This window comes from Triturus cristatus, chromosome 5_1 (genome assembly GCF_964204655.1).
Source record: "Triturus cristatus chromosome 5_1, aTriCri1.1, whole genome shotgun sequence".
NCBI classification, from domain to species: Eukaryota; Metazoa; Chordata; class Amphibia; order Caudata; family Salamandridae; genus Triturus; species Triturus cristatus.
In genome coordinates this window covers 736,467,088-736,489,977 of record NC_140587.1, presented here as the reverse complement: position 1 = coordinate 736,489,977, position 22,890 = coordinate 736,467,088, and positions in this window count along the sequence as shown.

The window sequence follows — 22,890 nt, the reverse complement described above, 5'->3', positions numbered from 1 at the left end:
TCCTAGTACACATTATTCGGGTCATTGAGTGGATCAACAAAAGTGGAATAAAGCTAATTTAGTGGGCAATAAATATGTATCTTAATAGCATTGTCTTGTCTGCCTTTTGTTCTGTTTTCTCTGCATTTCAAGATTCATGAGGTATAAGTCAGTGATTGGAGTCAGCTATTGAGGCAACTAAGGGCCCGATTTAGAGCTTGGGAGAGAGGGCACTCTGTCTCAACTGTGATGAAGTACCCTCTCTGCCACACTGAAGGTGCGCCTGCCTCATTCTTGGTCGGGCAGAACATCATTATGTCAATGGTGGAGACTACTCCATCTCCATCACCAACATAAACCTCCTACGGCCTGACAAAGGGGCATATCAGCAAGGGCCGGCGATAATTATCACTCAGCACTCTTAGCGTGAGGATAATTATCGCCGGCCAACTCTGAATTTTATCGCGGAGATAGTGTGCAAACTGCCAATTGTGAGATTATCGCTGGAAATACAGCGATAATCCCACAAGGTTTGGCGATAGCTTGCTGGTAGGGATAGACATACTTAGCCATGATATCCACCTTACATAGGATATTATAGCTAAGTCCGAAAAATACCAGACGTAAAAAAGCAGCGTTAACCGCGGTTAGCGCTGCTTTTTTTTTAATCTCTAACAGAGTTAGCGATATCCTTGATAATAGGAGAAATGTCGCTTAGCGACATTTGTCCTAGTATTTTACTCTGCAACGCCCCTTTGCATCTCATTAGAGATGCAAGGGGAAGCGTAGAGTAAAAGGGTGTTAACATGCAAATTTGCGTGTTAGCACCCTGTTGCTGATAGGGCGCTAATTTTATCTCTGCTTTTTTGGCTTTTAAAGCCAAAAAAAGCAGAGATAAAGCCCTTATTGATATGCCCCTTAGTAAGGCCTTTCGGAGGTTGGGCCATATTTCTGCTAACATGATTGAGAGTGGGTGAACACATGGCCAGTTTTCACTGTCCCTCACCGCCAGGTAAAACATTGTATAAAGGGACAGTGAAAACTTTAAAATGCCTCCCCTCATCTTGGGCGAGACCTCCCATGGCAAGGGAGGGATTGCTTTTTTTTCCCACACAAAAACCCAGTTTGGGTTTTTGTTTTGGAAAAACAATAAAAAAAGCATTGTAAGTTTGTTGTTCATTTCCATCATGTTGACAGAGCCGTCCATCAAACTTACAATGCATGGACTGGAACCACCATGGCCCTCCGCTCCCAACAAAACATGCAGCTGTTTAGAAAGCAGCTGAAGGCCTGGCTATTCCCGCCGACTCAGCCCTAACGCCTGATGATTCACCTTCCTGGTTGTGGTTCTGCCGTGTCAGCTTGGCCCGCTCAGCGCTAAGACACCTACGGGTATTGCGCGCTTTACAAACCCAATTCATTCATTTACAAACCCAATTCATTCACATTTGAATTGCTGTTTCTCAATGAACCGTGAGTCATAGGTTGATCATTCCGCTGTTTCTGCCCTTAAGATAGCCAGTCTTGGCCAACAGAACAGGCGTGTCTCTGCCAGGTTCAAGGACACTAATACAGAACATTTTCAATTATGCTCCTGTCAGCCACTGAGAGAGAGGCCTATGTTCTCAATACCAGTGAGTATGGTGAAGATTTAGGTGGCATGTAAAGGGGGTAGTGCAGGCTCACCAATAATCACAGTCTTTCAGTGATCTCTTCAGGTTGTTCATCAGGTGAGTCCCAGTCAGCAAGAACCTGCTCTTCATCTCTGGATCAGGGATGCTTACTTCTTCTTCGAGCAGTCCTGCAGATAACTGACTAGGCAGGGCACAACAAGAGGGCCTTCACTAAACTTGGCCTTCTTTAGAGCATTAAAAAAACAGCAGTTCCATGTACACAATGTGGCACAATCCCATTGCTGTTTCTACAGAGCTATGTATGGCAAATGGAAATATTTAGTGGGTGTCACCTTAAAAATCCTAATTACTTCTAACCTATCCAGGGCATAGCTTTGCAAGTGCTTTCGAGAGACTTCACAAAAAATGGAGAAGGAAGATAAAGTGATCACTTGAGTGCGTATTGTAGAGTCAATAGCTGGACGTTCCATGTAGGTCTGAAATCTTGTTGATCAATTCCAGAAACTTGACTGAACATAAATTGCAGCCAAGAAACGAGACACAAGTGAATTTATACCTGATTGTCGAAGGTGCAAGCCTTAGGTGATATTCCAAAGACAGAAGAACTGCAAACGCCTCAACCCTAAGGCATGGAATTACAACTTTGTTCAACATGCAATCTGTGCTTGCAGAAAACACCTTTCATACAGCACAGTCTCTGAGCACACAAGACATAAGCATGATGGGATAAACATTCACACAAAGGGAAGTCAATAACCTCGCTGAGAGGATACTGAATAGGTTTTTGAGGATGGGGTGGGTAGACCCGGGATAAGCAGTGGAGGTTAATGCCCCGGCAGCATTAAATCAGTCTGCAACAAGTGCCAGTCTTCTTGTCACAAGGCTGTTTCCACTCTAATTCAAAATCTAGTTTGATAACATAGCATTGTGTTCTGTTGGGAACCAGCACGCACATATAGAGCGCCTCACTGAATTTCCAGCCTTCTGAGGGGAAATGTGGTGTCTGCTAGATAAAATTAGTCACGGGGAGGGTGGTAGATTTTTCTGCACAGTGCGCGGCCCTCTTCCCTACTTCACCAGTGACAGAATATAGATACGCTTCCGGTGTCTGAGCTGAGGGAAATCGCAACACGTGTGTGATATCGCCATACCTGGCTCCGGTGCACAGCATTAGGACCAGGTAGAACTGGACGCTAGAGGGGAGGAGGGAGAGAGGAAGAAGTGGAAGGGCGTAGCCCGAGGGAAGCGTGCGCACTTAAAATGAGATTATAATGAGAACGGTTGTGCATATGCTCTTGCCTGGTCTCATTGTTTACTGAGACATGACATCTGGCGACGAAGGTCGGGATCTTGAACCCACCACTCCAAGTCTGAAGAAGCAGTCCATACCGCTCGCGCTGCAGCGGTGAATCAGCTGTGTGCCAGCTTATTTCCCTAAATGTGCCCCAGAGCGCCTAAAATAGAGGCTGCACGCGGAACTGCACCCTCAACCACGTTTCATTAAGTACAAAGACTGATACTGCTGCTCATCGTGTGCTGCCTTATTGTGCCCAGGGTAAGCCTCTGCTTATTGCCTGCTTACAGCCTCATTGCCTGCTCTGCTCACAGCCTCGTGCACATCTGTCCTACTTGGCGACCATATTGAAGTCAGCCCATACAGTCACGGACCCTACAAATATCACAGCGGCCATTTTGAAACCAGGCAGAACTTTTGCAACCTGATCACCCACAGATCCTGACACATCAATGCACCATACACCCTTGCACCTCCAGCTGCATGTCCCAGAGCACCTGTGACCCTCAGAGCGAGTCAACAAGCCACATTTCCACGTCAACATGTCGGTGGCCCTGGACACTTCACCAAATGCAGAGCCAAATTCATCACAAAATGCACAGCCAGGTCCAGCAATGCTAGGCGTATTCTTCCTACGCCCCAGAACCTCTGGCCCTCACATCCGGCAGCGGCATGGGTCCAAGATGACAAAGCTGGCTAGAAGACTTCGAAGACATCATTATGGGGTTGCGGGTTACTGACCCCAAACAGCAGCTCATTGCCATGCGCAACCTGATAGGCAAAGACGTCGGACACGTCATCAAAGAACTGCCGCCCACCACCGCCACCTCATATCAAGACATGAGAGAGGCACTGAACAGGAAATTCCTTCACAAACAAAACCAGGATTATGAACTATACACCTTCAATTTGGCATCACTAGAAAAAGACGAGCCGATGGGTGACTTCATCACACGTGTCAAACGGTTAGCTCACTACTGTGAATTTGACAACTTCAACACAGAAGATGCACTTCGCCTATGAATTATAGAAGGGTGCCAGTCAGAGTCACTATAGCGTCGCTTGCTAAAGAAACACTACTCACTTGAATACATCGAAGAGCTGACGCGAATAAATGATCAAACCGAAGACCATGTGAAAAAGATGGAAGCTGGAAAAACTGAAAAACGCGAACAAGCCCTCTGACTCCACTCTCAGACAGACTCACTGCGCCAGTCAGATTATTAAAAAAAACAATGCCTGCAAGCCAAACTCGCAGCTGGAACAAGAACAACAGCAAGAGGAAACAACAACTACACTGCTACCGCTGCGGACAAGACTACCCTCACACAGGCCCATGCCCAGCCATGGGACAACACTGCCTCCACAGTGGGAAAAAAAATCACTTCGAACTGGTGTGCCAAGCACCAGCAGAGTATCGGCGCCAACAAGACGCATCCCCGAACCTCGCCACCATGCAAGAGCAGTATGTGAGAGGTGAGACAGGTCGACCAGCTCATCAAGATACAGTATAAGGTCGCACTGCACACACCGGTCCCGACGCTCGTCATCGAAGGAATCCTCAGCCCTAACTCCTATAGCTCAAGATAGCGACTAATACGTATGCATGGTAGTAGACCCCGACAGGCTAAAGAAATACCCGAGGCTGCACATCCAAATGGGAAATCACCCAACAAAATTCCTCCTAGACACCGGAGCATCGCTCAACTACATATGTGTGGCAGAATACAACAAAATGAGTCCAAAACTCAAACTACAGAAGGCTGCTGTACGCATCTTCACATGGATGTCCAAAGATACCCTACTGTGTCTGGGACCGTTTCGCATGTCTCTAACATATGAAGACAGAACAGTCCACGCACAGATTCACGTCATAGAAGGACCTGAAGCAGCCAACTGTCTCCTCAGCCTGACCACAGCTGATTGCCTAAAGCTAGTGGAGATCCCATGCAAAGTAGATGACACACCAGACATCATCAGCAAATTCCCAAAGCTATTTACCGGACTTGGCAAACTTGCCTACTTCAAAGTCTGACTACACATAAATTAACAGATAACACCTGTAGCTCAACATCACCTGAAGGTACCTTTCCACCTCCAACAAGCAGTGGATGAAGAGCTACAAGACCTACTGAGAGCTGACATTATCGAAAGATCGACTGGACCCACCGTGGGTATCCCCAGAAGTAGTAGTACCTAAACGAGAATCGAAAAACAAAGTGCGCCTGTGCGTGGACATGAGGGCCCCAAATACAGCCATAGAATGCGAAAGACACCCGGGACCCCACATCAGTGACATGATCCCTCACCTAAATGGGACAAAAGTCTTTTCAAATTTGGATCTAAACAAAGGATACCACCAGCTTGAGCTTCATAAGAAATCCCGTTACATTACCACTTTCTCGACGCACAAAGGACTCTTCAGGGACAAACGCCTTAATTTTGGAATTTCCTCTGCTGCAGAACTATTTTAAGAGGCAGTGAGGCAAGTTATCCATCATATTCCCAAAATATTCATATACAGAGTCGATAGCCTGGTATTCAGTGACAACCTCAAGGAACACGACAAAGCTTTAGATTGAGTGTGTCACGCTCTTCTAAATGCAAACCTTACACTCAATCGGGACAAGTGTGAATTCCACAAATCAACACTAAAATTCTATGGTCACATCTTCTCCACCGATTGAATGTGACCGGACCCCAAAAAAGTCGCCAACTGGTAGGGCGAGAAGAACCGTGCCTTGCTCCAGATGACTGACCTCCCAGACAGCATATGGCAACAGTTGGCCATTGACTTCTTTGGGCCATTGAAGCCGGGGAAATACATTAGTGTCATCATGGATGAGTACTCCAGATTCCCCATCGAGCAACAAGTATTGTCAATGAGAGCCACCACCATCATACCGATTCTGTGCGACACATTTGCTGCATGGGGAATCTCCACGGTAGTCAAAACAGACAATGGCCCACCATTCAATGGACACAACTTTACAGAATTTGCCAGACACCACTATTTCAAGCACTGGAAGATCACCCCCATGTGGCTTCAAGCCAATGGGATGGTAGAGAGGTTTATGGCCACAATAAATAAAACCATACAACAAGCAGAATTGGACCGGCGAGACACCTAACTTTCACTCAATGAGGTGTTGAAAGCATATCGAACCACTGCGCACAGCACCACCAATAAATTCCCAGCCACTCTGATGCTTGGAAGAACACCAGAATACTTGTCACAGACACCGTTGTCCGTTCCTGCTCCCAACCCCATGATCATCTGACGCTGGCAGAAGTTGATAAAGACAAGAATGTGAAGTTGAAAGAATATGCAGATGAACGCTGCAATGCTAGAGTAGCCAACATCCACGAAAGGGATTGGGTGCTGGCCAGACAAGAACAGAAGGCAAAGACGGACAGTCAATACAGTGCCCAGCCCCTACAAGTGATGAGTTGGAAAGGAACCATGGTCATGGCCGCCTCTGAGAGCAAGAGAATCACACGAAATGTGTTGCACTTCAAGAAGTGCAATCAAGCAGCCTATACCCATGCAGCAGAGTCAGAACAGGACACAGATGATTCGAGTCAAGAAATTGAGACCCAGGAAAGAATTGAGACAGTAACAAGCTCAAGAGCGTCAAGAGAACTGCCCCTTCCGCGCAGGTCGTAGAGGATCATTCGAAGACCTACCGACTCATCAAAGAACTATAACTGAGTGAGCATTGGACTTTAAGAAGGGGGGAGATATGATATCGTCATACCTGGCTCCGGCACTCAGCGTTAGGACCAGGTAGAAACAGATGCTAGGGGGGAGGAGGGAGAGAGCAGGAAGTGGAAGCGCGGAGTGCGAGGGAAGCACTCACTTGAAAGGCGATAATAAAGAGAAGGGTTGTGCATATGCTCGTGCAACGTGTTGCAGAGGTGCATTTCCTGTTCTCAGCGTCCATCCTATTTGCAAAGAAAATGATAAGCAGTAAGGGTAATCATCACGGCTCAGTCTAGACTGATAGCCACATTTTTAAATTGCGTTCGAAGCACAAGAAGGCGTCTCGATGCCTTTGCAGAGTTCATCTGGGGCTGAATTGTTATAATCGCGAGCATTATCTGCCATTATCTTTTTTGTTACACTGGCTCGTGTTCTTTACTGGTTCAAAAAAGTTCTGCTGTTCGCATGAAATATCTCCGAATCCTTTTCCTTCTGCTCGGGTCAGTGCACCATTTTATCTGATGGATCCTTAATTGTTCTACTTTTAATTAATTTGCATGGGTTGATCACAGACGACTCCTGCCTGCGCTCAATTCAATAAAGCAATCTTCGGGTTAATATGGCACCGAGACGAAGTTAATCCATCCGATTAGTGCTCCTTCCTGACTGTCTAATTCAGTTTGGCATCAGACAGCTGGCAGGGAGTTGCTATTTTTGGATTTACAGTATCTGTAGTTTTCATCCGCCCCTACCGCAAGAGAGTTTGGGAAGACGACTGAAGGGAGCGTCATTTAATTATCGCATTCCTCCGTGAAGAGGGACAGTGAAAGTGCGCACTCAGCACCTTTGTGTCTAGTGAAGCCAACTGGTAGGTCGCGCCTGGGCTGACAACAGTGAAAGAAGTCAGAGGCAGGAATCAAAGCGCATATTGTGTGGTAGGCAATAGCGGCAGCCATCCCTGCACATCAATTACACAATGTCTGATAATACAGGATGGCCTTCCTGAAAAAGCACAGAAGCTACTCTCGCTTTGTTTTTGAAGGTAAGGCGTGTTTGTCTAGTGCATGATGTTTACATAACTGAAGTTCCTGCCACCTGGTGGAAAATCGCCGAGTCCTGTGTAAACAGTGACAGATGTAGAAGTCCTCAGGACTGAAATGTTTAAAGACAGAAGACAACTTTGTTCCTTTCCCCCACAGAGCCTGACTGCGGAGATCACTGCAGACCGTCTAATTAGCTCCACTGAATACAGGTACAAAGATAAAATGACAACAGATCAAAACAACAAATGACAGTACACTGAATAAGTAGATATTTTGGAAGCACATTACAATGCAACCTCAAGCGAGGAACACAGGGGAGAAGCACCATCAAGCAGCTTCAAAGGGAGGTTCTTGTCACTGCTCATCCCTTGTTTTATGTTCTTCTTTATACTCTTTTCATTTTTGTCAAAGCAGATGATGTTTGCTCCATACATATATTTTAAGAGGAGGAATGAGAAGCTTGAAGATAGGGTTCACTAGCATTTTATCAGTCTCTCCCGAGGTTGTCAGTTTGTTGAGTGTGTTCACCTTCTGGTCTGGATATGTCCCTCTTAGGCCCTCACTCCCAGTGGCCAAGAAATGCTAATGGAAGCTTTTCATTCATATGACATGTTCAGGGAATTTCATCTGGAGACTTTACTTGCTGAAGCATGCAAAGTCTCAAGAGACTTTATCGCTGAGATAGCGTGCTATTAGAAACGCTTATCTCAAAAGCGATAAAATCCTAGCGCTAACTGCCTAACGTGAGATTATCGCTGGAAACCCAGCGATAATCTCACGAAATGTGGCGTTATCTTGTTGATAGGGCCCCACAAACTTAGCCATGATATCCACCTTCCATAGGATATCATGGCTAAGTCAGTCCTGAAGCAGGCGTAAGGAAAGTAGCGATAACATGGGTTTTCTTGCCGCTATGCTTGATAGCGTGGGGCTTGATGATAGGAGAAATGTCGCTTGGCGACATTTCTCCTGTCATGTCAGGTCAGGAACGCCCACTTTGCATCTCATTAGAGATGCAAAGCTGGGCGTTCAGAATAGGTGCGCTAATGCAAGGTTTCACACGTTAGCGTGACCTTGCTAATTAGGCGATAAAATTATCGCCGCTTTTCGACCGAAAACGGCCGCAAAAGCGGCAATAATTATCTATCGCTGCCTTGTAAATATGCCCCTTGCTTCTTTCCCAGATATGCTGAATCTTTGCTATTAAGTCAATTGTGTCTTTGACAGGGAGCACTTACTGTTTAACAAACTATAGGGAGGAGCGAAGCAGAACTGCGCCGTGTTTAGATGTTGATAGTGAAGCGGCACAGTAGGAAAAGCTGTCCAACATTACATGGGGACATGGACGCCAATTAAGAGTATCCAGGGATAGCTGCTTTTATCCCTGTCAAGGACACAAGTTTGGTCGTTTAACTTGGTCAGTGGAACATAACTGCTGTTTATGCATCTATAGGGAGGAAAGCCTGACCCACATGATATGTGTGTGTCCAACCTTAAAGAGTTTAAGGTGCTATTGACTGAAACCGTTGTTCTGCAACCTCGGCGTAATGCAATGCAACATGGCCATCGTCGCCCATCGCCGCTTGCCTGAACAGTGTGGATGAACAACTATCAGTCATATGTGGGAAATTTCACAGAGAAGCGCTCAGATTACTGAATCCACTTCGAAATGTCGTTAAAATGGGACTTCTTAGATCCCTTATTTCTTCTTTGAAGTTTCCCCATTTATGGCAAGTAAATGAGTCCGTGTCGGGCTTGTCTGTGGTGGTATGCCACTGCAGACTTACGTCAATCGGGCCTGTCTCCAATCGTCGGCACGTCACCTTAAAAAAATTGACCACTAGAGCACAGCCAAAATGGACTTCCCACAGAACATCGCATTAGTTTGTTATCTTATTAAATCATAAATTTGCATTCCAGTCATTGGCTTAGCCGCAGAAATGTCCACCAGATCCTGCTGCACTTGGCACTTTTTTCATTCTAATTTGCTCGGGCCTGTCTCAGATCACCGGCCCATCATCACAAATGAATCAGATAATCAGAGCACAACCAAAATGGACTTTCCCTATCTTGTTGCATTTACACTTTACCTTAATTGAACCTTCAATTTGCACTCAAGTTACTGGCCTCTTCGCAGAATGCCTGTCAGCTTTGACCGCTCTAGGCACTTTAGCAATACCAATCTGTTCTTTGTCCACATTTCTTCGATAGAACTCCTCAGTGTATATGACACTTGTTGTCCAAAGAAACCCTTGTGGTCCCTGACGACTAATAAACTTGTTGCGCACATGTATGGTCTCTGCTTGCACTTATTCACTGGATTCTCCAATTCTAGTACTGCTATCTTTGAGGATAACATCGAACTTGTTAAGGCTGCTGAAGATGCACTAATTACCTTTTTTATCTGCCTGGTCCACTGTAGGTCTTGGCTCTTCGTTAGGCTATAACATAGCACCCAGGTCTTCCCAGTCCCTGGCCAGAAGCATGTTTCAACCTCCTTGTTGTATTACACTGCATTTTCTACTTTATCGGATAATGGCCTCAATTGGGGGCACTGTGTTTTAGTATGATAGACTGGCGACCAGGGCTTTTTAGGAATGATTGATGTGCTGCTAACATATAAATTGAATAGGTTATATTAGGTCTTCTTGCCACTTTTACTGATTTACGAATACTATTAGTTTATATTGTGATATTTTAAAATAACAGGAAACAATAAAAATGTATCTATCTCTCCCTGTGTCAAAGAAAATCTTCACATATGCCAATTAAAGTCTGGAAGGGTTTATCAACAAATGAAAAGTTAATAGCTTTGAATCACATATTTGGTCAACCAGATGGTCTGCTGGCAAACTGTTTTGGATAACCCAGAACCAGTGACAAAATACATCCAAAATGTCCATAACCTCTGAAAGGAATATGCATGAAAAACTGCCATCACCTACTGAGATACCGACAAGGGACCCAATCAACCAGACCACTCACCAATATCATTAAAGTCTGTTGAACCCCTATGCTTTTGTACCTTAAAATACCCACGCTTATTATCAGGGTGTCACACAGACATTCACCAGTCCCTTCTGTAATTATAAGGACCTCTATCTTAATGTTATCTCTGAAGCTTGATAGAAACATGTGCCAGTCAAGCTCTTTAAACTGAAACATGGTGTTATCTATATGGGATGAAATCTCCATAAGGAATATTGAAAATAATGCCTCTATTCCTGGTTTCAAAGACTTTTGCAGTCTTTAACCAGAACCTAAGAAGAGGGAGGAACCCACTATTAAAATGACAAAAGAAAGAGAGGAATACAGAGTACAAAACTAAAAGATCCGCTCCACGATGTCTATAAAATCGCCAACACACTCCAGCATGCGATCTGCAGTTATGCTCTCCCAGAGTAAGATGTGTCTGAGCAAACTATTGCACACAAATATACAGTTAAAACACTAACAACTTGACAAGCTAATGTATCTGACGCTTCCCTCCCCTCTCAATAAGTTCCTTTTCTAATATTGAGCTATCAATGGGTCCGGAAGTACTCATGATTTGATATCGGCATGCGCGCCAAATACGTCTGACAAACAAACCTCGGAATGCTAAACCGAGACGAGAAAATCTAACGCAACCAAAATTATTCATAAGGAGTGTGCTACAAGGGAAGCAAGTTGACAACTCATAATCTAGCAAGCAAGGTGATCTGTAGGATCTCAGGGCATCTAAAGCTCCCCTTTCCTTCAGTTATGGCTACACTCCTCAACAGTCAGATGCTGAATCTCTTCAAGGAAATAGAAAGAGGCCACCTTTACCTCTCACGGTCCTTAAATATAAAAATTAGCCCCACCCCTTAGATATCAACTTCCCAGACAACGACCGTCCATGTTGGAATGAGTCGTACAATGTGCTGTATGGCCGAAGGAAGAAACTATTCTAAAGATATTAATTGAAATGTAGAAGGTAGATGGACATGCCTCTCAGGTGTGACCTTCTATCTAGTCCACACATTAGGCGGACACATTAGGAAGTGGTCATACCCCTTGCCATAAAGTAGGAGAATAAAACTATTCTCCCAACTGTACATTGTAACCACCCATCTCAAGTCAATTACCAAGGGGCCCAAACATATGACTACCATGTAGCAAACGGTCTATGTATGTTGCTGTATTGCCAGAATGCAAAGATCTTACCTCAACGATGATCAAAACCAGCCTATCTCAAGATGTGATCCACAAAGTAACTGTAGTGGAATGCAACTTTCTAGACAAAAGACATTCTGACTATTACTCCATATGTGAAGTTAAGAAATCTAGGGAGATGGGGAATAGTCAGAAAGACCCAACACACTCCTACTGAGAGTAAGAGGAAGAACAACTGTACTCTGGAAAGACTGCCCACCAAGGAATTGCAGGGGCAGTGCTGCCCTGTAGCAGCAGGGTCCAACAATAAGATTAACCATATTTCATTGCATTCTCCCATGGAATCTCATTGTTTAGATCTGTCATATGGGTTTAAAGGGTAAAAATCCCCCAAAACGTCCCTAAGGTTACATAACTCTGTTATGTCCCGACATTTAGGGGCTACAATTTTCTCTAGGTTCGGTCAATATATGCTCGCTAGGTGATGTGCACTTTCCATACAGTGTTTCAATAAGGGGGGCACTACCTTCTGTTTTTTGATAGCTGATTTGTGCTCTGTATGGTGAGTGTTGAAACTATGCACTGTCTCCCCCACATAGCCCAGTCCACATAGACAAACAAGCAAATAGATTACAATCTGTGTCGTACAATTTGTAAATATTCTCAGTCCTATTTTAAACCTATTCAAGCTGTATTTATCTGTTTGCATCGCCATATGGCATGCCAGATATTGGCCAAATTCGAAGTTACTCTTTGCTGGATTGCTCCCATCAATAATCCTTTCGACAAAACTTGCTGCTGATGTTATGCATGACTGTACTATCTTGTCTTTTAGATGAGCAAACATCGGTTTGAGTATCTTGCTACTCTCAGGGTCGCTGTTCAGAATGTGTCTGTTAGCATTAATGATTTGTCATACTCTTTCATTCAAGACTGAATGTCTTTTTATACATACTAACTTGGGTTCCGCCTTTGGCTTCACATCGGTTATCAACTGATCCCTATCATAGAATCTAGCTCTCGTATAGGATTCCTTTATCAGTCTGTTAATAGCTGTTGAAATATAAGAGACTATTTCGAGCAGTAGGTTTAAAATACAAGTCCATTTCAAGTTGGCTATCTCTGTGTTGCACCAGGATGTCAAGAAACTCTACTCTCCGCCTGCCAGTATTCGATGGGAAATTCAGGTTTGGCTTACATAGGTTAATCCAATTCATGAAATCAGTAAGGTTGTCTGATTCTCCCTCCTATATAAAGAAAATATAATCCATAATACGTGACCAATGTTTTACAGACTCGAAGAAGAGTGCCATCTCATTGTGTACATACTTGTCTTCAAACTAACTCATGAAGATGTTTGCTAAACTTAGTGCACATCATGCTCCCCATGTTAACTCCTTTGTTTTGTAGATAGAAGTTCCCACCAAATTCAAATACATTATCTTGATGGACAATCCTGAGGCACTCAACAATGTAGCTCTTAGATACTTCATTAGGATGTTGTTGTAGAAGACCTCTACTACACTGATGCCTTTCTCTTGGGGAATATAACTATAAAGCACCTCAATATCTAGAGTAACCGTTATCTTACTGTTCTCATTGTAACCCAGACCCTCAAGTGTGGAGATCATGTGTCTAATGTCTTTAATGTAAGATTTAACATTGGCTACAGCTGGATGTAAAAAAAGAGTCAACATATTTGGAAAGGGGCTCTGTCACATAGCCTATCGTGGTTACAATGGGTCTTCAATGGGGATCTTGTTGATTCTTGTGAGTATTTGGAATTACATAGATACCTGCCATTCGAGGTTTATTTGTATTAAAAAATGTATATTCTTAACTACATATAGTGCCCTCATTCAGTGACTTTTTAGCTGGTTGTTAGATCTTCCTCGGAATTCTCATAGTGGGATCTTTATTAATTTTGGTTTAGTGTTCAGTACTCATTAACATGATTTTAATTTTTTTAACACAGTCATTAGTATCCATCAGCACAACCCCCCCTCCTTTATCACTACTCATGACAGTGTTATTTGTATTAGATGACGAAGCTTCTAAAGCCACCTGTTCTTGTATCTCCAGATTGGACGGAGGTTTGGAAATAAATTTAGTTGCTTTCTTAAGTTTATTTAACACCACTCTCTCAAAAATGGCCACTTCGGAAGGTCGATGTAAAGATGGAAGGAGGGGAAAGACCCAAGACATTGAAATTCCAGGGAAAGACCCAAGACATTGAAATTCCTGGTGTCTCCATTACCCATATTGGAAAATAATTTTCTTAAATGTATCTTCCTAAAAAAGGATACGATATATATTGATGTAACTCAAATCTATTGGCATTAGTGCTGGGAACATACGACAAACCTGTGGAAAGGAAAGAGTTGTTTGCTTTATCTACCACCACATGTGAGAGATTAAAAATAAATAGGGATGTCATTTGTTGACTCCAATACTGTCTGTTCCTTGTTTCTAGATATTGATATCCATTGTCCAGAGGACAATAGCCCCCTTGGTACCGTCGTTGTAACCAAGAGCTGTGGGGTTCTCAGCGTCTTCCCCTCTATCCTAGAAAAGCAGGAGAACTCATGATAGGCCTCTGTTCTGAAGCTAACCTCATTCCTGAATCGACAAACTGGTTGGGACAACATTTGTTGTTTGATTCAGAAGTATCTGAGAAAGTAACAATTTGCTTCGTGTTCCATGTGTGAGCAGCTGAATCCTCTAGTTTATATTGGTTCTGACTATAGCATTTTCCAGATAGGTAAGAATATGATCTCTCTTGTTTAAAATAGTGGATATCTTTTCTCAATTTTTCTGTCCTTTTATTAATCAAACACTCATTAAAAGAAGTGAGGTCACTATCTATCTCCTCTAACTTATTTTTGGCTTCGTCAAGTGCACAGGCTATTTTAAGCTTGTCTTCTAGTTTGAAAATGTCATTACTTAATACTAATACCAATCCCCTTGCTTTCTCCACTATAAACACCATCCAGTCACAGGAACATCTGTTCCCAATGAGAGACCATTTTTCCAAGAACTTGTGCACCTGTACAAAAAGACACAATATATTTTGTACTCTAAGACCCTGTGGTATGGTACCTGCCCTAATATATTGTAGCATAAAATCTTTAATGGACTCCGTTCTTTTCATCTCGTTCTTCAAAAACAGAAGTTTATTCCAATCCTCATTGGATGGATTGGAAGAAGTGAATTGTTTAGTAAACATTGTTTGATTCCGCACAAGTTTAGAATATTCCTCATCACAAAAAGTGAATGACTTGAGCATCTCCATAGCTATATACTGTGATTATCATGCATGTACACTCCAATCACAGTGATAAAGTTGAAGTCATGCACCCTGAGAACACCCAGAGGTGGAGGATCAAAAACCCTGAAAAAAACACACAGACAGGCTGCAGTTTAAGGTAATGAAAAAAAGGACCCCCTGTATGAATAGGGTACAGGGGCAGGGAAAACGCAAGTTAAAGAAAACACCCTCCTGAATTTCAACCTTCAAATAAGCAATTTTTAATATATATGTATATATATATCATGCTCAGAAGGCTCAATTTTTGTACATGCTTTTTATTGCATATTTTCTTTTTTCAAGTTCATTCTGTACAAATACATACTTTATTACAAAAAATAGACTACATTAGTTGCATGGTGTAATTTAGATATTTAGAGAAAATATCATATGGTATGTCTCAAGCTATGTGACAAAACAGGCTAAACAATACTCTACAGATCAATGGCAATACAAAAATGTAACCGAATGGTGTCTCCAATCCAAGCTCGGGAGTTAGAGAAAGGGACAAACGCATTCATGTGTTTAAGACGAGAACCCTCACTCACCCTAAGGTGACATGCTTACCATTGGGTTCCCTCTTGCACACCGGGTCCACAAGGTACGCAGTGTGGGCTACAACTCCCCTGTAGGAGAGGAGTGTGAGGTATTTTATGTTATCCAATGTAGGGACAAGTGAGGGGCAGAGTGCGAATCAAAAAATAGAATTAAGTGATTGTTAAAACTACCTCCTGGTGGAGAAGATTAATCTTTATTAGTGTCCCCAGTGGATAGATTAAAATAAGCTCAGAGAAAATAGGGATATGGAAATTCCCTAATAGGATCAGGTTGAGATGTTTCTGCCTTAATAGATCGGGAAGGTTCTTGGCATTCCTCAGGACCATTCGATATGTCACTCTGCTTATATTGTGCAAAAAATAGTTTTAAAATAGGTTACCATACTCTTACTGGTATGGGAATACTCTGTGGTACCTGCTTGTAGTCAGGATCACATTCTGTAACGATATAAGAACACACATCAAAACACAGTATGCATATCATAAGGTCCCAGTAGATACAAGACACCAGTGTCCCTCACCCGGACTGCAAAAGTGTGTAAATATAAACATTATAATGTGAATAGTCTCAACAATTCATGACTATTAGTCAACATCCACCTTCATAAGTCCTTTCGTAGTAGGTATCAGGACCCAATAGGACCCAATCAGGACCCAATAGGTTTAAAATTTTCAGTTGCACATTGTCAGACAACAGTTTCCCAGTCGTCTCCACTTTCCAGTCTGGCTATCACTGCTCTTAAGATGTGGGTCCTGTATTATCAAAACCCTGTTTCACATTAGTTAGACAGCACTAAATCATAGATATATTTTCATCTCCAACTTGCTAGTATACCATGGCAACTTCATTGTTGTCACACTTAACACATCATCTCCATCCATCACAGTATTCAATGAGCATATAGTTAAACAGTGAGGTGTAGCATATAACAGTGTTTCAAACATTGTGCCTTGCTCACCCTCTATTTATTGTGTGCAGATTCCTGGATAGGGTTCAAGACAGTTAACCAACAATGTGGGGATTTGCCTAGTAAAAACCTTCTCACCACTAGTGACGAGTGGACAGTACGTCATTAATAGCACTCATGAGAATAATTACGCAAGTTCGTTGTCCCAGTATGTGTGCGAGCAGCTGTGATTTAATACCCACCTGACAGTAATCCACCCATGCATCACCTACTGGCAGGGTGTTCCTAATGCCATATCGTGTACAGGTCAAGCTCCGATCTCAAATAATTACATCACGCGCTTCCCTTTTTACGGAGTGTACTAACAGATAAACAGCCTTCGTGTGATCTGCCAAGCGGCAAATACTTCTCCGCTCTCCATCTCAAGCTAGCGCGCAAAGTTACACCTGCAATGTTCTAAGTGAACTTGCTGGAACTTACATATTTCTAGGTACCACAGTCACGCCATTGCAAGTATTCAGTATGTGTGATGCTTTGTCCTAGGTTCCTGGAGCACAGAAAGGTATCTATGTGTGTATGTTTCTGGTGTATCGGTGAGTAGAATGAGTAATCTCTGTCTTGCGGATGCTGTGTCCTCCAGATGTCTTCCAGTCCCCAGTGGTTTGTCCATTCCCTAAATCCCGCTGCTGTATGGTGGGCCTGGGCTCTTAGCAGCGGTGGGTGAGATCTGTCCAATGAAACATTTACTACACAATTAAAATTTCGACCCAGGATTACTTCCGACCCCTCCCCATCAGCTATATGTGCAGAAAGGCCTTGCAGGAAGGGAACCTGTTCCTGATTGGGTGCATATATACATCCCAAAATAATCTCCGGTCCACACAGCCTCCCTGACAAAAATATATATCTACGATCTTTATCTATTAGCATGCGGGTGGGCTCACCAACAACACCAGCCGAAACCCAAATTAACACCCCTCTAGCATAAGCAGAATATGATGTTGCGAAGAATTGCCCTCTCCAGCACCTATGCAATTTTTCAATTTCACTTTGTATGAGATGGGTCTCTTGAAGTAGGGCTATCTGTACCCCTCTTCTTTGGAGATACCTGTGCGTATTATGACGTTTTACAGCAGTCCCCATCCCCCTGATATTTCATGTCATAATCTTCAGTGTTCCTTGTGTGTGCATTATTCAAATAATAACAAACTCATCCCTTTGTCTCTCATCCAACTCACCCCCATCCCCAAATATTGTGCAGCACCATACCTGCATTCAAAGGAAAACAAAACTGAATTGTAAACCAACAAATCTGTAGAGAACCAAACTCCCATTCCCTCAAGCAGTCTGGAATCGGCCAGCAGCCCAAACTGCAAATAGTGCATTCAACACAACAGAAGGCCCCAACCAAGTCTAGTTGTGGACGTCTAAGTGGGGGTAGGTTCCTAAATATAAGCCGTGAGGGTTTCACCAGCCCGCGCCAGGCCGAACACTCGCAGCCCAGGCCCTCTGTACCCACTGCGCCTCCAGCGCGAGTCAGGCTGTACCTACATCAACCCACAAGTAACGAAGCAAACTGTTCAGAGATCATATGCAGTCCTAGGAGTAACCTGTGGAAGCAAGGCGTTATCTGTCTTAGACAAATCTGATTCAGACTCTCCGGACCCCCTCCCCATGGGTGAACCAGCCCCAGAGGCAGATCGTTTTGAGCCCATAATCTCGGCCACTGCCAAGAGAGCTGCCGCTCTTTCTTACTCTGTCTGGGAGAGGTTTGGTTTTTTAGGTGGCCTTTTCTTAGGTCTCCTCTGTGTCCTCTTTCCTGCCGGGCTGCCGTGACTGTCCGCAGCAGAGCCAACCTTTGTGGATGGACCCCCTGGTCTGTAGGATTCAAGCCACTCCCACACCACACCGGGGTCTTCACAGAAGTAGGTCCACCCTTCCAGAGTAATACGCTGCCTGACCAGGAATATTAGGGAGAACTGTAGTCCCTCGTCCCTTAATACCCTCTTCACCTTGGTGAACGATCCTCGCCGTCGCTGCAGTCCGGGAATATGGATATCTTGCTGTTGATGATCACAAAAGGACCCGTAGCCCTTGCCCTCTGCAGGAGAGTGTCCCTATCCCTGAAGTGCAACAACCTCGCCACCACCAGGTGCGGTGGCCTTCCTAGTGCCGGTGGGCGGGCAGGGACCCTATGGGCTCTCTCAAGCATGTAGAAAGTGGAGAGATCTCCCGTGGCAACTCTGGTGTGGAGCCAGTTCTCCAGGAAGCATATTATCTCCTTCCATTCCTTCTGGCAAACCCTCCACTTTAATATTGTTTAATCTATTACAACCTTTGGCATCTTCTGCCCATCGCTCTAGAAGCGGTTACTCGGGCAGTGAGGTCTTTCTCTGTTTGGGCTAGTGTTCGTTGTGCGGGCTGCAGCTCTGCCACTGAGGTTTCTACAGTTCCAACTCTCTCGGCCAGCTTGCGATGCTCTGCACGCAGTAGCCCCAAGTCCACTGATATTATTCTAATATCCTGATGGAGGGTGGACTTGGTGTCTGCTATGGCCTCCTGGATCTGGGCCAGTTGTTGTTGTACTGGGTCAGTACTACCAGGGGTTTCTGTGTGGTGGCCTGGATCTTCCTACTCCCTTCCCGTCACTGCCCCAGTCCCCCTTGGCTTTCCCATAATCAACTTAAGACTTTATAACAGCAAGGCAGTGAGGGTGGGGGCGCTCGACCCAAAACACCATTTGGGTCACCTTTCTCCATTAGCACTGGGCTTGGTCGCCGCACTCAGGGGTCGAACAGACCACTCCACTGGCTCCATTCTATCAACAATACAAGTCAAGTGTGGGGAAGAGGGGGCACTCCTGCAGAGTCAGCAGGTAAAACTACGCCGCTCAGGTGAAAGTTACTTTCCCTGTGGGCAAATAGGATTTTGCTGACCTGGTCGTTGTGAAGTGCCCCTGCGCTTCAGGATAAGTATCAGGCAATCTCCTTGCTTATGGGGTCTTCTGTGGCACAGCACCTGTCCCAATCTTGGCTTCCAACGATTGTAACAGAACCCGGGTGGGGGCAAGTTATCCCGGGGGGGGAAGCTACTTTTGACAATTCCCGCCACAAGGCAGTCTTATTTAGGGATTTGCTCCAAAGCTACAATGCAGCCAGCTGTTAGTGGGAGGCCCACCTCAAGGTCCAGTCCCTCAGTAGGCAGCAGGGGGAGGGATCGGTCCCAGGCGCTGCCACTTCGTACCTGGTGGACGGTCGCTCCAGCATCAAGGCAGGCGGGAGCACCAGAGCCATTCTGCCACCCACACACTCGGTCTGCACCACCCGCTACCGCCAGCAAGGCCCGTCTCAGGTAAGGCCCACTGCCAACACCAGGTACCCGTTCAGCTGGAGAACGGTAGGCTGTCCCCACAGTGGTCACCTCACACTTGTCTGTGACGTATGCATGGACTGACTCCACCCCAGAGCACACCGGGGAACCAGGATCCTCTCCCTCACCCACAGCTCTGCTCGGCCCAACAGAGTTCTTGCAACAACTTCTCACCGCACAGAGCAGCCATCTCTTTCTCTTCCCCTTCACGGCTCCAGGCGTTCGCCAAAGCAAAAGCAGCCACTCCGCATTTCTCACCCTCCGGTCACGGACCCTCTCAGCACCACCGATGTCCAATTGGATGGAGGCACTCACGAGCCAGCTGATAATGGCTTACCTACAGGTATGGATGTTTAATTCCCAAGAGATGGGTTTAAGAAGTATCTTCCTCTGGTCCATAACTGTTGGGCATGTGAACATGAGGTGACTTATTGATTCAGTTCTGTAACCGCATAAACAGCAGTTTGTGTCTTGCGTCCTACCCTTCCATGTTTGAAGCAGATCTTTTGAATCGTGGGATCCTAGGTGATACAGTAAAACTCAATTTTATGGCTGGTGGGAAATGTGCTGAGACATATGCTTGCGGCCTCAAGTTGGTTTAAGAGTTTATCGCGGTCCAAGCATGTCGCAGTTTAGCCTGGATGGTTTTATCTACCATAAGCAACAATTTCCTTGCTGTGACATTGCTTAGCCGAGCGAATGCTGCTCTGTCCAGATTGCTGTCCCATGCTTCTAGAATCCCCAATTCAACTAATGTTTTCCCCAAATGGGCACCTCATGAATTGAATTGATTCTTCTCCATCTGAGCCTTAACCTCAATCAAACATAGGTTGTTCAGTGATCTGCTCTCTGAGGCAAGAAGTTACCAGCACAATTTTACAAAGCTGTTGGTTCAATGGAATTTTTGGTTTTGGAGACCGAATTCCAGATGCACCTGAGCTGGGGAAAGTGTTTTGGGGAGACAGAAAACTGTTTTGTACACCTTAATTTGAAGCTCATTCAAGATGTCCAATTCTTTGCCGTGCCATATTTCCAAGCCGTATGTCAGGGAAGGCAAGATTTGTTCCGCCATTACTGTCAACTAATGGCTATGTGAAGGGCAACTCAGTTTATTTTTTAGGAGTTTGAAAGAAAATGTTAAAGATTGAGCTTTTGCTTTCTTTGCAGTAAATTGGTTGGTGATCGACATTTGACTCCCCAAGTTTATGCAAAAATACTTGTATGAGTTGGCCAACTCAACCTGCTCACCTTTAATGAACCACCTATACATCTTGAACTGAGAATCCACTAGACGTACCGCTTCTGTTTTCCTCAGTTTCAACTTCAACCCTTGCAAATCGATGTAACTTGTAAAGGCATTGATCCCTCTTTGCAGGGCTTTGGCTCAGAACAACTATGTCATTTGCATATTGCAGACTAGTGATGGACTCATTTGCTAATTTGGGTGAATGGCTCTCTACTTTTATCAAATTGCTGTTCATGTCAGCCATGTACAAAATAAATAATCTCGGTGCCAGCATGCAACCTTGTTTCAGGCCAATAATGATGTTGATTTCTGTAGTCACTCTGCTGCCATCTGCAAGTTTCATCTGTGTCCACATATCGCTATATAGTGCTAATATTGCGTTGAGCATTTTTTGTGGTATACCCCATGCTCTCAGTTCTGTCTAGAGACAATCTCTTGGTACTCGATCAAATACCGATTTTAGATCTATGAAGCAGGTGAACAACCTGGATTTCCTCCTTTTTGCTTTTTCATTAACATCGCCAAGACTGCAGGGTTTGTTATTTTTCCCATGTTGGGCCTAAACCCTGTTTGTGTTTTTTGAATCACGACACATTTCTCCTCCATGCCCAAGCTTGAAGATGTGATAAAATGCAGAAGGCATATAGTTTTGCTTCTACATCAATCAAGGCTATTAGTCTATAATTCCAGTGATGTATAGCCTCCATTTTTAGGTCTCGCCTGACCCAGTGCATGCGCTGGTCTGGCGAGACTTATTGAGAGGGCTCCAAAAAGTGCTACCAGGCCAGCCTAGAGCTACAGTGCATGTGCGCGGACGCGCGCGCTTTACCGCGATTACTTTCACTTTTGTGGCCGCAGGGCCGCTTTGATGTTTGATCGCGAACGCGATCACTTTCACTTTCGCGGCCGCAGGGCCGCTTGGCATTGCCAATAGGTCTCGCTTTTGGGACCTTATAAGTATTTAGTTATGCAACTGTTGCATGGATAAACACTTATAAGGTCCCAAAGGCGAGACCTATTGGCTATGCCAATGCTTGTTATATATTGGGTGGAGGATGTTCCCTTTCCAAGGATTAAGTATGATGTTCTGGCGATATAAGTGATTAAAAGAGGCATTAAATACCCAACCCAGAAACCTGCATCTTGCTTGAATAATGCATTAGGGAGACCATTTGGGCCAGCTGCTCCCGCTGACTTAAATTTTTTTACAGTCCCTTCTATGATTTTTATATCAGTTAGTAGTATTGGTCGGTGCATGGCTGATTTGGAAATGTCCGTTGTTGCTTCCACACCATCCTGGGTTTGGATGCTTAGTTTAGAAACCTGCTTCATTCCCTCAAGTGATTCCACAGTGGGCCCTTCGTTGTGCTGGTTTTGATTTTGTTGGGACTTCAGGTTTCCTAGGAGTAAGTCCTTTAGCCACTTTTTCTCCTGGGTTATCTTCCTATTTTTATTTCAACTACAGATTGCACATTAGCAAACAATATTTTTCAACGATTGACAAAATACACACAGCATAGCTTGCAAGTGAAGTAACTTTATTGTATCGGATATGTGAACCATCAACTTAAGGCACAAGATCACAGTTTAATAAAGGCAAACCAGTGAGCTCAATAAGAGGTTTGGTTAGGTAGGTGGTCAAAAGGCACATCATGAGTCTTGCTATATATGACATTAAGGAAAAGAGAAGCAGGGTTCAACACAGGTTATTGT